Raw genomic sequence first — 18067 nt, 5'->3', positions numbered from 1 at the left:
TTCCTCTCATCCTGTTGATAGTTACTTGGGAGAAAGGACTGACACCCATCTCACTACAACCTCTTTTCAGGCAGTTGAAGAGACCAATAAGGTTTCCTCTGAGTCTCCTTTTCTCCAGGCTAAACAAGCCCAGTATCCTCAACCACTCCTCATAAGACTTGTTCTCTAGACCCCTAAGCAGCCTCATTGCACTTCTCTGGACACACTCCAGCACCTTGATGTCTTTGTAGTGAGGGGCCCAAAACTGAACACGGTACTCCAGGTGTGGCCTCACCAGTGCCAAGTACAAGGGGATGATCACCTCCCTGCTCCTGCTGGCCATGCTGTTCCTGGTACAAGCCAGGATGCCGTTGACCTTCTTGGCTACCTGAGCACACTGCTGGCTTATGTTCAGCTGGCTGTCAGCCGACACCCCAAGATGTTTTGCCACCAGGCGGCTTTCCAGCCACTCCTCCCCAAGCCTGTAGCGTCGCATGGGGTTGTTGTGACCCAAGTGCAGGACCTGGCAGTTGGCCTTGTTGAACCTCATACAGTTGGCCTTGGCCCATCGATCCAGCCTGCCGAGATCCCTCTGCAGAGACTTCCTACCTTCAAGCAGATCAACAATCCCACCCAGCTTGGTGTCATCTGCAAAAGATGTTAAGCACATCATTGATCCATGCTTGGATCTCAGGTTTACAGGAGACAAATGCTTGTGTCCTCATGACTCTGCTCTGCCCTTGATGCATGGATGTGTGAGACACTGTCAATAAGCTCTTGAACTGCTGCACTGTATACAGCGTGATGTTAGTTTCAGGGTGAACTTCACAGGTTTTTGCTTGCCTTTGAACAGCAGGCTATAAACTGTGTTGTTTTAGGGGCTGGTTGGTAAGCATTGTGATTGGGACAGAGAGGGAAAACATCCTGGTCAACTTTCACAGACTTGAGCAATCTCCTCTGTCAGTCAGAACTGTCACCCTGTCAATAGCAACTGAAACTGCATTTATTGTCTTTGGGCATAATAGTGTTCGCCGTTCCTTCTGTAGGATGAGATGACATGTAGAGCTGCGAATCTGTGCCCTCCCATGGCTTGGGTTTCTTGATGTCTGAATTTACAGAGACTGGTTGTGTGGCTAACAGTGCCCAAAAAGAAACCATGGGTTAGATACTAAAAGTGAGGAGGCTGAGGTGCTGCTTCCCTAATGGTTTGTTGTGTGAGAGGGACATGTTTCTGCGGGGCACAGCGCTGTCCAGAGGAGGCTGTCACTTCCTGACCCCAGGCTGCCCGTGACCACCTCTCCTGGGCTGGTAATCTGTACTATGTTTTCTCTAGGGCTTTCTAACTGTAGTATTCAGGCTTTAGCAAGTGGAAAGACACGTGGCACTGCAAGGAATTGAGAGATGAGGGTTTGAGAGAAAGTGTTAAATCTGTCTTTGTATAAAGAAGTGAAGGATACCATTGCTGGAGCTGGAGGAACGGATGGGTGGGAAATGAGCGTGCCAGGAAAAAGACGATGATTGGCTTCTTTAGGAAGATGAGAAGCTGTACCAGCATGGCTAGAAAAATCATCCAGGAAAAAAAAGTCCTGCCTGAAATGTCCTCTGTGTGTGTAGCAAGAGATACAAAGAGTAGTGAGAAGACATTTGAAAAATATTTTAGAATGAGTACCACTGTGATTATGACATGCCAGTATGTGTGTGAACACTTGTTCTCTCAATGCAGCATGCCTGTATTGAGACAAAGAGAAGGACGAGCGATGAAGAGACTGGGCAACCATTCTAACAGAGTGAATGAGAGAACTTGGGAGTTTCGTAGCAGGTTTCTTTAGTTCAGTATGTCAGACCAGTTGTAGAAAAATTTCTGGTTTGTGCTTAAAGACTACAACTCAGTTCAGTGTTGAACAGACGAGTCTACCTATGGGTCTGCTCTGCCAACCCGGAGTGTGTAGGATCTAATGTGATTAGGATCTAATGTGATTAGGACCTAATGTTATAAAAACAGGAGCTGTGAATGGGCTCAACAACAGAGAAAACGTGTGTGAATGACAGACTGCAGGGTCTCTTAGAATTTTTATCAGCGAAATGGTGCTTGTAAACATTTTTCAGCTAATTTTGTATGGAAGAGATGTATTAAAGTGACTAAGATTTGTCCAGTAACTAATCAGGTACTTTTGCCTTAATGTTAGAGGGTTTTTATTGCTGTGTTATCTTGGCATATAGGAAACAAATCTTGCTGAACTGTACCGGAGTTATCTACAGATGTCTGATAAACTTCGGCTGTCTTTAGGCTAATATCTTCATGCTGCTTTAATGCTGAGATCACTGGATCAATTCATTATTGGGCAGTGAAACTACAGACAATATAGATACTTCAAGAGGTATTTAATCTTTGGCTATATCTAGTTATTTTAGTAATTCCTTTAAGGTCTGCCACAAGAGACCCAGACCTGGGCTTTGCCTGTAGGTGCTTGTTTCTGGAAGGATAAAGGTCAGATGAAAGCATGCCAAGAGATACAAAGGGTAGTGATAAGACATTTGAAAAATATTTTAGAATGAGTACCACATTGTTATTTTGTTATTTGAAATACCCTTAGTTTTCCTTTGCACTAAGCAAATAATATTTCATAGATGTAAATTAAATCCGTGAAATACAGGTTTCTAACTTCATTATGAAATATGACTTTCCCTTTTTGTTGATCATGATAGTTTTCTGTATATGTTGGAAAAAGCAAGTGCATGCATTCTGGTTTTGTTAAGATACCGTTTTCTACAACAAGATTTAGTAGGATAATTGGGTGGATAGCATTGATTGATCATACAAGCAAATATCAAACCACAACTGCTTTTGTTATAGATATGTCATTGTAGGGCAAATTTGCAAGCATTAAATGAATTTGTGAAATTCCCAATATTTTTAAAATCACATGGGAATGAGAAAGAATGTATTTCTTTGTTGTTTTATGTCACAATCTGAACAGGTATCAAGCCCAAAGTAAAATTTCACCCAGAGACAATTTGCCACAATTTATTGTATTTGTCACAAAGTCTTTATACAAGACAGAAGAATTTGCATGGAGGTGAATTAATTTACCATACAACCTCTTAGTTCATTGGCCTATAATTAAAAATGGAGTATCTTCTTTGTAAATTTAGCCTCTTTCCACATTATACTGGATGCCTAAGATACGAATCACATTCATGTAGTAATTATGAAAACTTCTGGGAAGAAAGAAATATGGCACTTGGCCTGGATTTATCCTGTCCAATTGTAGTTATCTTTTCATATGGACTGCAAGGTACTTACAAGCAAACTTTGATAACTCGGTGGATCATATTATTTTATGCATCATCGTCTTTTTTTTACAGTCCCATGACAGCCCTGTGCAACTGTGACAACTATTCAAAGAGAACAATGCAAGACTAGTACTTAGTATATTCTTGGTGTGCTGAAGTCATGTATTACTTTAGTCTTTCTGAAGATTATAAATCTTACTGTCTACTTCTTTTCTGTCAAGTGCTTCCACCCATTTGTTTTGGGTTTTATATCTATTACCAAGAAAAGAGCTAGAATCATGTGATCAGCCAACTCTTTATAGATCAGTAATAAATGTTTGGTCAACAATTAGTGGTCTACAGAGGAAGACTGACTTGCCTCAAAATGTTTTTCTCCAAAACAAAAAAACCTGTGAAGATCCCTAAACTAAAATGTCTCTGAAAAAGAGGAGAGATTGGAGTTTATGGCAAATACTCTTACTTGCCTTTTTTCCCGTAACCTTGATAATAAAGCCTGTTAAAAATGGCTGTTGGCCATTACTGGTTGTTTAAAAGCCCTACATTCCACATCAAAATTAGAGTTATATCTGGTGAGATGTAAGAAGAAACTTCACAGCTTCTCTTGGCAGAATGCCTATAAGAACATGTGAAAAATAAATTAACTTATCTAGTGATTAGTTAGTAGGAAAATAGATGTACAGGTAATGCCTTTCTGAACAGAGCTGATTACCCATTTGTTTAGAGAAGATTAGTTAAAAAGCCTATTTTTAGTAGGCTTTTAAACTAATGCATTAAAGGGTAAATGCATTAAGAAAAGCTAGGGCAGAAGTATGTGAACAGCTGAAGTTCAAGAATACGAAAGATGTTTTCTGGAAAAGTCTACAGTCCTTGGAGTCTTGGTGGCATTGAGCTTGCCCCCCAGGGGAATGAAAACCACAGCAACTGCTATACTCTGAAAATCCAAAACCCACCTGATCTTGTATCGTACCCTATAGGAATCAAACTGGAATGTCTTTTTTTCAGCCAGCAAGAGATGCCACATTATATGCTGTCACAACATAGCATGAACAACTGATAATGAGGACTCTGCTCTCCATGATGCAAACATCATTGGTAAATGATGATTTGAACTGATCTGGCGATGGATTTACGAAAAAGCAAATGGTTTTGATACTGAAAATTGTTTCTATTTTTGTTTTCTTTTAAGTAAAGGCGTGGTCCACCGAGGTATACATGCTTTAAAAGCTGACATTCTTCTCTGTGTATTGGTAGTCTTAGGTGAGTAAAATGGCAGTGTTTTCTAGTCCATAATGGGGTAGCTTGGGAAAGGTACTGCAAAATAGAGAGACTAATGGCCTCTGTCATGCTGCAGAAGTGCTCGTTGCTGCCAGAAGACATGTATTTTAGAAGAAGAATACAAACTACAAAGAATGGAAATTAAATTGCACTGTAAACATTTTGAAAATGGTGAAGAAGCCCTTAATGGAGAAAGAATAAATGAAAAATATTATAAGAAAGTGGATAAAGGTGATATCTGTGTTGTCTTAGTCAACTTTGAGGCTTTTGTTCTGCTGTGGGTCTAATAAGAAACAGAAGACAGCCTTACAGAGAGATTTTCTGCTGGGTGGCATAAAAATATCAGGTTCAATCCAAAATTAGTATATATTCAGCTCTCCAGCACAGCCAAAAATTGCTTAGTTGACATCCTTTTGAATTAAAGTGGAAAAGTTCCATTGCATCATTGACAGTACTGACAACTCTTCTCCCTTGGCTAATAAGTTACCTGGTTGAGCACACTTTCTTCCAGTGAAAATGTGTGTGTAATAAACTTTTTGAACAGCACTAAATGTTTTCCTTTTCTAAACCTTTAGTTATGAACTAAATTTTTTTTTAAATATGCCTTAGTTTTATTGGAAACATTAAAAAAGCATGGTTCTTGAACAGTGTAAAATAGTTCAGCCCTCTAAGCTGTGTGAAAATACCAGCCCTAAAGCATAATTTTGACAAGCACAACTATTCCACAAAGCAATCATAGAACTAAAAATTATTCAGAAGAATGCTCATCTCTGAGTGGAGCAGAAGGAGACAAGACTATGCTTTCCCCTCAGAAAGCCTCATATTGATGTGGAGAATACATTTTTACGATTACTCTTTATTTGTAATATAAAGATAATTATGAATCAAAGCGGTTTCTTTGTCATGCTGTGACAGTGGCCACACTATATGTTATGTCTCACCTTCGCAGTCCAATTGGTGATGTTTTTGGAGTTTAGTACTTACTGGTGTTTACCGAAGTGACTCAGAAAGTATAAGGGCTAAATTTTACCCATCAGGTTTTCCACGGCAAGCAGAAAGATCCATCTGTAAATGCATGAGTAAGCTTTTGCCATTTTACCTTCTTAGAATGTTAAGTTCATCCTATTTCTTGATCATCGTATTTTGTATATTGTGAAAAAAATTTGCAAGATAAGAACACAAAGATGCCATCCTACTCAGCTCATGCATTCTCAAGTTGAAGAATGCTTTTATTTGTAGCAATAGTTTCACCTATTTATATTGGGTAGAAAAAGGAAAACTGGCTTTATCCTCATACTAATCTTTTTCCTTTCTTTTTGACAGATAATATTTTCAAGTGTTTTGATACTTTATTATCAAATAAATAAGCCTCATCAACCCGTCCTTTGGCTGTATGCCCAAGAATAGACTTCTTGCAGTGAAAGACATTGTGAGAGTCTCCGTCTGTATGGGAGTTTCTGGTCAGAACAGTCACGTCCGACTTGCATGTTACAGTTGCTCTAATACCGTCATTGCAAAACACCATGGGAATATTATTGTCTCTTCTATTTGCTCAGTTTGTATAGCTTCCTCTTAAAAAAACTGACCAAAACAGCCAGAGATACTTACTTTTTAACTAACTGTGTTTTCAGTGGGGTAATACTGAAATGGGAAAGATTATGTGGCTTATGTGTTTATAAAGCAGTGATGTACCAAACCACTACATTTGGTTTCTTTATCTTTTCTCATCATACTGTGTAAAAATTGAATGAATTGACAAATAGAATCATACTTTCATGTAATCTTGAAATTAAAAAAATTAAGAAAGGAGATTTTGCAGCATTGTCTGAAGTCTCACATTTTCTATAACTTTTCTCTTGAGATTGGCTCATCAAAGAGATTTTCTTCCATCTATATGCTTCCTTTGAAACCACTCATTCATCATAGAATTTTAATGCAAAAGGCATCTGGAATTCTATACGTAATCATAGGGAAAACTGAGGCTACATTGATTTTGTATATTGCAAAATTTAAGAGTCTGTGCCTTGAGAACAAATAAAATGTTTGTCAGTCAGGCAACAAACTTTACTTTTTTCTCATACCAAACTCTCGATCCAATATTCCCAACAGCCTCCCCACCCTCTTATGATACCCACTGGCTTACCAAACTAAGTTAGGAGCTATCTCTTCCCATTCTCCTCTTTGACACCCTACCCTTCATTCCCTTGCAAACCCTCCCTGTGCTTACTGACCACATCTATCCCAGAGCTGGCAAGCACACCCATTCCTCTAAGTGTGGTCATATCAGGGAGAGGCTGAATCAACCTCTGTACCAAACATGACAAAAGCCCACTCCTGATACCTACGAGCATGCACTTAACAGGAGCTGGAAGGCAGTTATAAATATTCCTCTCCCTGTCTTTCAGCGAGATGTATGGCTTTGAAGGTAGGGGACCTCCTGAGCTGGAGGTGAACTTACAGCATAACAGCTTCCTCACTTTTTCCCATCCAGATTCCTTTTCTTTTCCTTTAAATTTGCTACAAAAGGTGCTTTCGTGTGGGTTATCTTCACATACTTCTGAAGCAGATGTTTAAAGGGCATTAGCAGTGTGAACTAGGGAAATGCAGCTGCGAGTAAGCAGGAATTTGAGTGTCTGAAATAGTATTGGCTCAAGAAAGAGAAGTAGTTCTGTCTGCATTTTTCAAGGCAGTAATATTCTCTCTGTGACTGGAAATTCAGTGACGTCCTGGAAATATCACTCAAGACTTTCTTCAAAATGACTGTAAAATGCTGGGGTTTTGCAAGGTGTATCGTGAAAAACATCTCTGGGACTCTCTTGGTCGCTGCTTGACAGGTGATAGAGCTGCTGCTGGCACTTTTGAACTGATACTTCTTGAACTTACACTGGTAATGATACAGCAGTGAGCTGTGATCATGATGATACGTAAGTGGGAATAAATTGCCTTTACGGTTTTGCAGTGAAGTAGCCGATCAGGGCAGCATGTGTTGTTTTTGACTGACTTAGAATGCTAAGATGTCTCAGAGATCTCTCTTCAATGTAAGACCCTGAAAGAATAAAATGAAATGTACTTTATTCCTGAAAATAGCTGCAAATCAGCATCTGCTTCCTGTAAACCCAGATAACTGATATTTTTTTTGCTAAAAGGGACTTCAGGAAGTCCAGAAAGTGTCAGATTTTCAAGTCAGTATCGAAAAAGTTGCCGGCAACTACAGGAAGTAAAGGGTGGAAAAAGAACCTTGTACTTTGAGAGAGGGCAAAGAAAGTCGGTGGCCTATGTAGCAGAAGTCCCAAATAGCAGAGGGAGGGAGGATGTGCTCCTGTACATGGCAGTTGTGAGAGTACTCTTGCAAAAGGGATGCTGGCTTTTTTGGGTGGTGGCTGAAGCAACATCAGCATTCAGGAAGATCCTGTACAGCATGGAGCTAAACTTTCAGAAAGAGAGCTCTGCGTTTTGAATTGCTACAAAACTGAAGTAGGATCATATCTCTGCAGCATCTTTGTGAAGCTAAAATTTTTCCTTCCCCTTACTGTTACTAAAGCAAAACTTCCATGCTCTCCAGAGTTTCCTGTTTTTGATGAATAGGACTCCAGCATGCTTCCCCATTAATCAGAAGTGGTATGTCAGCATTGCTGACTCAGCTGGGGCATTTTCTGATGATCTGTGGAGGACTGATTTGGTCACTCTCTCTTTACTTATTGGCTGCCAAATGCCTACAGAAGGAGTTCAGGGTACCTAAATAACACCACTTTCCTACACAGAAGGCCTGCGATTTCTTGAATGGTGTTTGTGTGTGGGGATCGGGGATCGTCCAGCTCTGAAAATGAAGGGAAGCAATCACCAGGGAATCTCTCCATTAAGAACTGCTTCTCTTCACTAATACAAAGAAGCTTAAACAAGTGAATGGATTTTTCTGCCTGATAGGTGGTGAACTGAGTTACTTCAGACAAAGTTAGCTGGGAAAATGGACACAGGGAGATGATGGCTTTTTTTTTTTTTATTTTTAAAAAGCATAGCTTTGTTGTTCTTGTATAGAGAAAACCAGAATGTAGTATGCTTTCCAGGTGCTATGATAGATCTTAATTTGGTCCCATGCCCCGTGTTAGGGAGGTTTTAAAGTCACAGTTACACTTTTTTCCTCTTTCTTGATCTCTAATACTGGAGATACAGCGAGCATCCTGATTTCAGTCCTTCCCTTGCATGCAACAGTCAGTATTAGTAAATTGCACTGTAGTCTGTATGATCTGTATTGAAAACTATAAAAAGGTTACAGTTACAAAATGCAATTTTACGGAACCTCTAAACAAATAATGACTTAAAGAATCAGATACCACAATGGAAAGCCCACCTTCTATCCCAGAAGAGCAGAAATCTCTGATGTGCCTAGGAAAAGTTTCATGAATAGAAATAGAAAGACTAATTGCTTAAAATATTCACAGACTATTGTTAGGTAGTTAGCCTGTTGTGGTGTTATTAACACAAGACTAAGTGCAATTCAAATAATTTAAATACAGGAGAGAAGGAACACTTCGTTCCTTCTTGTGCTGCCACATGAACAGGCATGCAATTTACAAATAACCCTCCAGATGGCTCTTCGAGCAGGCTGAAGCAATTTGCTGTTGAAAAGCTGTGAAGTATTGCCTGACAATGATGAGATCCACTTATATCGACTAGCCTAAGGGGTGCTGAGGTATAGAAAGAGTTGCATGGCAGAGCCTGCAAACTTGCATAGCTTAGTGCTGCAAAAGGAGGTGAAGGCCATAAGTTTGGATGGTACTTAACCAGTGCTGCAGATAGGATGATGCCATTGCTCTGATCCAAAGAAGAAAAGAGCCAGTTTAGCACTGCTGGATAAATTTTTACCCCAGTGGAGTTCACAGACTTTTGTGTGGCCAGACGGTCCTCATATTGTTTGTAAAACTGGTATTGATCTCCCCACAGTTGTAAAACAGCAAGTCATTTGTCCTCACTTGTTTGGAGAATTGTGTTCTTCCTTCTTGTGTTTGCCAGCTTTTGGTGGCATTCATTTCTGGGTTTGCCCCAGAATGTTTTGGGGCTATGTGATTTTTTCCTTGGGCAGAGTTCATGTTAATCTTTTAAAGTGTTTTGGAATTGAAAAATGTATTACAGGAGCATAAAAGAATGATGTAATGATAGTAGCAGGTTGCAGAAGAATTTAATAGGATAAGAGGTAGCAGCTTTTCCTGTGTTGTGCCAGAATTATTGCAGTAAGAACTTTGTAGAAAGAATGCCCAAGTAACGAAAGCCCTAACAGAAATGTCTGCCCATGTGCATTCCCGCTGGTGTAATTCCTCTGACAGCTACCGTGTGCAAATTTTGCACAGCCTGTAATTATCTGTACAGCTGGAGTGGCCTTGTGCTGGTCTGAATCTTGATCTTAGGCAGAACCTTCTTTTCAGATATCTGAGTAAGGTGATGATGAGCACGTTAGTCTTGACAAGGTTATTCTTTCTGCTATGGGATTACACTAACAAAACAAACAGCTGTTACAAGAAATGATTTTTTTCTGGTAGAGAGAAAATATCTTTCAAGGCTTTACAAAAATATTGTAAATCTCTATACATTTTAAGCATATGTGTTGTGAGCAAAGAGGTATTTAAAAGATATTTATTTTGAAATGTGAAGATGTTGGCACTTTTTAACTGACTCCTGCTGTTCTAATTTTTCTCTAGATCTGACAAATACATGCTAAGACACTGCTGCCTCAAATTTCAAATCAACCTCAGTTTAGGTTTCATCTAACTAGTAGTCACATTAATATCTTAAATGCCTGAATACCTTCATTGAATCTGCTGGGGCTGTAAGCATTGTGACCTGGCACTATGCTGAACACTTACTTGCTGAATATGGATACTATTAATATCTGCACAAAAATGCTTCTGCTTAGAAAAAATGCAAAGGCATTGAATGGTGGATGAAGGGTGGAAGGGCCATTGCCTGCTTTTGCCCTTCTCTCTTCCACAAGCAGCATTCAGGTCAGTGTGCCCTTGCTCACTTGATAGGCTGCAGCCACATGGTTATTCTGTTCTCTCTTCCATCCCACTTTGACCTTGCTGGGCTTATTACAGGCTTCTCAGCAATGTAAAAGAGAATCTGGACAAATCGAGAATGAAGGCTAAACAAAAACAAAACCTGTCTCAAAACAAGTCTCTGGGACTAATGGCCAGCTGAGAGCTCAGAAACCGGGCTTCCCGCTTCTGATGCCACTGAGGAGGATGTGAAAGGTAGCTCTTGCTTCTGAGAGAGACTATGATCTCATCCGCCTTGATCCTCCTCATGAATATACAGGCGGCAGCAGCAGCAGCTATAACCAAACCGTCTGTATTTAGTTGTGCAGGTAGGAGGCAGAGAATGAGGTTAAGTGCGGCATATGTTGTTTAGTTGTGCTGGATAGGACAAAAATCTAGCTGGCTGAAGTAGGTAAAGAGATAATGAATTCTTACAGAGGTGCATTGAAGCAGTCTGTAAGAGTTTTATTTGCCTGTGCCGAAGGGTGCTTTGCAGCTCTGCTGCAACTTAGCAAATACAGAAACAGGCTCTTTCAAATTGTTGGCATCCCTTTTTACAAATTCCTGAAGTGTGTCTGCACTTAGTAATGGCTAAGATAATATTTTTTTGTGACTTCAGCGTCAAGGACCCATTTAGGACTTTGAAAGTTAATAAAGCATTGATAATGTTCTATGTAATAATAATGCAGTTGTGTTAGCTGGATGGTACGTTACACCAGAAGACCCAAATGGTACGGCTGTGAAGCAGCCGCAGCCTTTATGTAGGCAGAGTTGACAGAGAACTGCATCAAAGCAAATTTTAGTGTGGGCACGTAAATTCCGTATTTTGAGCATATGTTGAAGTACCGTAAATGTTAAGGGACAGCGTTCAGTAATCTAGCTTATGGAAGGTGGAATCAATTGGTGGATAATGAGCTGAGGACTCAGTCTCCAAAACATTGTCCCCTCCAGCCAAAAATGGCAGTCTATGATGTTCTTTGTCATTCATAGACTGGGTGTATTAGAGTGCTAGGAAAAGACACAATTGCTGTATTCATATGAGGATGTGAATACTTCCTCATATCTCTCTAAATCGCATGGAAAAATGAACATTTGTTAGAAAACAGCAGTAGATATTGACAGGGCCATCCTTGTAATGAAAAGCTGTCGAGAATTTGTGGATCACACCATTGCCTGCTGCATGCGTGTGGTCAAACTAGGAAATCCGAATTATCTTCAGAATAATTTTCCTGAGTGAGAAAGTTAGTATTCAGTTCTTGAGGGATTAAACATGATGATGTAAAGGTTGGAGACTCACAGTTGCATTAAGTCCACATTGTATTACTTCAGCTCCAAAGGGTGTAGAACTGCAATTGATGTACTATATTTAAGTGCATAAAGGAGAACAAAAGGGCCATGTCTGTCATTTTAGGTTTAGGTTTTTTTTCCATTTTACCCTTCTGTATGCATTTCATGCCATCTCAAGTCCTGCTAATTTTTAGCATTTTCAGATGTAACCAGTTCTATTCTAACTGGAGTGTTTTCTGGCTCTTTGGTATTACTTAGTATATTTCCTGATCTAACTATCAGCCAGCTAGCTGATGTCCTCTGACATTTCCTCAGTAATGAGCCTGAAGCAGCTTTGTGCACATGGAGGTGTTGTTTTTCAGAACCCTTTTAGGATGGCAGTATGTACGTGCTGATGATGCTTTAATACCTTTATTTGTATTTGTATGTGTGTATTGCTCTTGGCACTATCCAGTCTCACAGCGATTTGAACCATTGTTAGAGTTCCAGGTAGACTGCTTTGGTTGCACTGCACAAAGGCATGCAGCCAGGAGCTGATTAGCTGCAGGCACCAGATCTCCGTGTCTTCCTGTGACCACCTCCAGAAGGGAGGTGGGTCAGCTCTGGAAGTGCTGCAGTCATAATGCAGCGTGTTACAGGATACCGTATGTGATCTCAGTTGCTACGAGTCAGGTGTCAGGAGGATGGGGCCAAGCTCTTTTCAGTAGTGCCCAGCGACAGGACAAGGGGCAATGGGCACAGACTGAAGCACAGGAAGTTCTGTTTGAAAGTGAGGAAGAACTTCTTCCCTCTGAGGGTGACGGAGCACTGGAACAGGCTGCCCAGGGAGGTGGTGGAGTCTCCTTCTCTGGAGATATTCAAGACCCGCCTGGACAAGGTCCTCTGCAGCCTGCTGTAGGTGATGCTGCTTTGGCGGGGGGGTTGGACTAGATGACCCACAGAGGTCCCTTCCAACCCCTACCATTCTGTGATTCTGTGATTCTGTGAGGCTGCTGAGCATGAACGGTGTAGCTCAGAGGCTGAGGTGTGAACCGTTCTGCCAGCGCTGCAGTGTGTCAGCAGCCTCAAGAGTGGGGCAATGACAGCAGGTAGGGATGCCAACTACTGCTGCTGCTGACCTGGATCACCCACCAAACATGCATCCAGCACTCTCACATCATGTCCTTCACATTCAGCTTGTTCACTTGAACGCCCCCGTACCCTGCACAAATGTCCCAGCTGGATATCTGAAATGGATAGAGAACATGGCTATCTTATTGTCTCCTTTTGCCCTTAATAGTGTGTACTATCAGCACCTTTGGGAATTCGGGATATAGACATCAACATTTTCTAGCGATGTTTGTCATATCTTGCCCTTGGCTTCTTCCAATGATTCGTACCTACTTTAAGATGCTGAGGCACTGATTGCACAGATTGCTTTAGGTCCTAACATCCTTTGAAGTCATGTGAAAGAAATGAGGAGTACCTCATATGCTTACTGAATAGGTATTTTACTACAAAAGGTGAAACAAAGACTTTCTAGCTCAAATTCTGCTGTCCAGAAAAAAGATCAATTCACTGTATCAACAGCAAAATTTTCCAGCTGAAATCTCCCCATATTGTTGTAGGAAGCAGATCAAGGAAATGATGCTGGGTCCAGGAGAAGTTTGGGAATATAATTTGAAAAGATCACAGAAGCGTTAGCCAGGGTGCTCCAATAATTAATGCTTACTCTTTGTGAAGTGCTCTTCATTTAATGAACAGGGTGTTATCCCTGTAGAAGTACTGAAACAGCAAAATGCATGGACTTGAGCCTCTAATGCTTTCAGTCATTGTGATTTATGTGGTTTTGTAGACCCTTGAGAGCTCTCAGGCCAGAGGCAGTCTCTGTTCCGATTTGTATTTCCTTGCATCTGATGGTGATGTTGTCTATACTACAAGAAATGACAACAAAATAGTTTGGTGTACAGCATGCCCAGTCTGTTTTTACATTTTCTTGCCTTTTAGGCAGGACATGTCATACCTTGAATACGATATTTTTTAGTTAATATATCTTGCAAGATTTTAGTATTCCGTCCAGTTTATGTCTTAGGTAAGTGATAGATAAAAATGTAAATGTGACTTCTTTTGGTAAAGAAAGAAAGAAAATTAGTGTTATGATTTATAAATAAAACTATTCTTAATCTGAGTTTTTAAATGACAAAAGATGAAAAAAGATGAATGGGAGTATTTTCAGAATTCACAAACAGGGCTGATCTGGCCATATATCCTTGATAATTCTCCATGTTTGGGATCTGTATGGATATTTCTGTCATGCAAGTTGATTAGCAGCAGCCTCCAAAGGAATAAAAGAGAACAGAAAAACAACCAACCATGCACTCCTCCAACGTTGCTGTATATGGGAGTCATGTATATGTGTCCATCTGATCTGCAAAGTGAGTATCTAGGGTAATAGAGTCCTTCAGGACTGCAGATAAAAACTGTGATAAGACTTTGGGATCTGCAGTTGTTATCTCTAAGGCTAGGGAAGCTCCTAGACACTTATTGGGAGATCGGTATGTAGAAGTCTCTTGCAACTACCTGAAAGGAGGTTGTAGCGAGGCAGGTGTTGGTCTCTTCTCCCAGGTAACTAGCGATAGGACGAGAGGCAATGGCCTCAAGTTGTGTCAGGGGAGGTTTAGATTAGATATTAGGAAAAATTTCTTTACGGAAAGAGTGGTCAGGCATTGGAACAGGCTGCCCAGGGAGGTGGTTGAGTCACCATCCCTGGAGGTGTTCAAAAAATGTGTAGATGTGGCACTTCAGGACATGGTTTAGCAGGCATGGTGGTGTTGGGTTGATGGTTGGACTTGATGATCTTGGAGGTCTTTTCCAACCTATGATTCTGTGATTCTATGAAAAGTCTCTAGTATGGCTCAGGTATTGCGTGAACAGATATTCTGAATTCTGTTTATTATTCGGTGTATTATGAATATGGTATAAGGAGATTTTGTGTGTAATGCAATAGTTGGTGAGAGACAGACATAGGAAAGCAATGAATGTGAGAGGAGATTAAATCGTTCTTTGCTTATGTACGACAAGAGAGGTGGGAAGAGGTTTGTGTTTGAACTGTTACCCAAATGTCAGGTGTGGGAGGTGGGTTTCACAGAACATTCTCCTTGTCCGTTAAACAGAGATTTGCAGTTGATACCAAAAAGGAATTATGACTTCATGATGGAATACAGAAATGTGTTAGAGGTACTGTAGAGGTGGATATTGCTTTTGGTACTTAGCTGAGTTTGTGTAATCATCTCTTTCATTGTGAATAGCTGTGCTGTAGTGGGATGCTGGCTGTATCTTGAGTACCTTGTTTTTCCAAAATATGTTTCTTGTATTTTCTCTGTCTCAATAAACTTTCTCCAGTAAATAATTGTGTGTATGTATGTATTTTCATGTTTGTCTTAACAACAGAGAAGTTTCATCCTTTGCTGTTTTCCACACCAGCTTGAGTGATGATGTTTGAGATAATTAGTCGTCTTCCAAACCACGCTTCATTTTTGTTTTATAGAATGTAGATTGTTACAGAAAAATAGTCGAAGTATGATTTCTAAATGTAACAGTTTGTTCTGTAACAAAAAGCGTGTCAGAAGTGCAGAGAGATATCAAAGTCAAGTTTGCTATAAGAAACCTCTTACCAACTTAGGCAGTATCCTGTGAATGTTCTCATATTGAGTAATTTTAAGCACCTGTAAAATAGGATTGCTTCTGTGCATAAAGTTAAGCCAATGAAGAACCCCTTAAACTATGATGGCACTTAAGAAAATTATACCTACAGCATAACTTGAAATGAGTAGCACTTACAATTCATGAAAGGTCATTCAAAAATATGCTCTCATTCAGAAACAGAAAAATTGAGAAAAAATAAAGTAAGATCTGGCTCTTGCCTGCTCAGAAAATCTGCTTCCTTTGAGGGCTTTTCTCCTGTCTCGTGTCTGTGTGAACTGCCTTTTACCTCTGAAGTCTGCGTGACATTAGAAACATTTCTGCATCTCACCTAGCATTGTCAAGAAAAATGGTTTTCTGAGCTTTTTGGTATTTCATCCCTGCTGAAGGACCCAGAGCTCTCCTCTCGTGCTTTCGGAACAATTCAGAGATACAGAGGTGCATTCCCTCTCTGCTATGCTGTGCACCAGTCCTTACCAAATACTCTTTTTCATTTTAGTCCTTCCATATTTTTTAGCCCTGTACTAAATTGTGCATAAAACTAATGGAAAAGTCTCAAATAGAATCATGTTATTAGTATGTATAAGCTGACCATAATCTTGGATTTGCTGATATTTAGAAAAACTATACACCAGAATTTGTGTAAGTCTTGGGACTAATTGTCATCTTCTGTATCCTATTCTTGCTTCTGAAAGGGAAGGGGTTTAGAGAAAAGTGTGTGTAAAAAATACAGTTTGAATTGGGCAGCCTTTGGATCCACTTTCATACATACAGTGAATGACAACAGTGACTTTGTAGCAGTCAAGGAAGCAGAAAATCAGGATCCTTTGTGCAGTTTAATAGAATGTATTTATTCACATGTGAAAATAGCTTTGAACTGTTCAACTGGATAAAAATACTGTATATTTTTATCCTAGTTTACCATGCCATTTTAAAGCTGGGCTTAGAGAAAGGTGGAGAAGTTCTGGTCTAGCAGAACTTTTGCTGCTCGTGGGCCTCCAGCCTGACACTTTTTTTGTGAGGGATTGTCAGACTGGTAATGCAGTGTCTGTCCTGCCACTTTCTTTCTTCTCAGCTCCCGACGCCTTTTCCTATCACCTGCTTTGGGAGTGCTGTGAGTCCTATACTGCATAGATGTAAGAGGCATAGAGTAGAAATGCAGAGTCATTGAGGTTGGAAGGCACACCTCTGCAGATTGTCTGCAATGACCCTCCAGCACAAGAAAAGGGTCAACTGAGGCAGATTGCCCAGGCCATATCCAGTTGAGTTTTGAATACCTCTGAGGATGGAGACTCCACACCCTCTCTGGGAGACCTGCGGCAGTGTTTGACCACCCTTACCATAAAAAAAAAAAAAAAAAAAAAAAAGTTTTTTCTTACATTTATGTGGAATTTCCTGTATTTCAGATTGTTCTCATTGCTTCTAGTCCTGTCAGTGGGTACAGCTGAGAAGAGTTTGGCTTTATCATCCTTACACACTCCTATAAATTATTCTGTGTATGTACGAGATCCACCTGGGCTTTCTCTTCTCTATGCTAAACAAGACCCAGCTCCCTCAGCCTTACCTTCTATGAAAGATGCTCCAGTCCCCTCAATGCTTTTGTGGTCCTGCACTGGACTAACTCCAGTATTTCCATGTCTGTCTTGTACTGGGGAGCCCAGAACCGGACCCAGCACTACGGATGTATCTCACATGTTCTGAGAAGAGAGGAGGGATCACTTGCTTGACCTGGTGGCAAAGCTTTTCCTAGTGCAGCCCAGGAAGCTGCTGCTCTGCTCTGCCATAAGGGTGCACTCCTGGCTCATGTTCAGCTTGCTCACTAGGTACCCCAGATCCTTCTCTTCAGGGCTGCTTTCCAGCTGACCAGCCCCCAGTGTATGCTGGTGCCTGTCATTCTTGCTGAGTGGCAGGACTTTGAATTTTCCTTTTTCGAACTTTATGAGGTTTCCATTTGCCCATTTCTCCAGCTTGTAATGTCTTGATGAATGGTGGCACACATCTGGTCTGTTAATTATTCCTCCCAGTTTTGTATCATCTGCAAACTTGCACTGGGAAAAATGATGCCACCTCTTGACGTGGACAAGAAGAGGAGTTTGGTCAATACATTGTTTCCAGTACTGGGATTTGGATTTTTGTGAAGTCCTCCACTATGAATGAAATGCACAGTACTGGGTTTGTCGCTGCTGTGGAAAATTCATTTTTGTGTTGCTGTTGTTTGTGAGTGGACAAAAGGAAAAAGTATTTTATAGGACCTCAATTTTGAGCAAAATTGTTCCCAGCAGCATCCCGTTCATATGACTTCTGTGTTGTCTGTTTCTCTGGAGCAAATCAGCATTTTCCTCACTTCCTGAGAAGTCTAGCACAGAGTTGACCACCCAGAGATTACAATAACTCTGTGTTGGCAAAGGGACCACCTGAATACTGACATTCCACTGTGCTCAAATCAGCAGTAAGAAACTTCAGTGGCATGTAGTCAGAAACATGTGCTAAGGACATGAATCCTTCAAGAGAAGGGGAAGGGC

The sequence above is a fragment of the Opisthocomus hoazin genome, chromosome Z (assembly GCF_030867145.1).
Source record: "Opisthocomus hoazin isolate bOpiHoa1 chromosome Z, bOpiHoa1.hap1, whole genome shotgun sequence".
Classification (NCBI taxonomy): Eukaryota; Metazoa; Chordata; class Aves; order Opisthocomiformes; family Opisthocomidae; genus Opisthocomus; species Opisthocomus hoazin.
The sequence above is the reverse complement of the archived record's forward strand: the minus strand, read 5'-3'. Positions refer to the sequence as shown.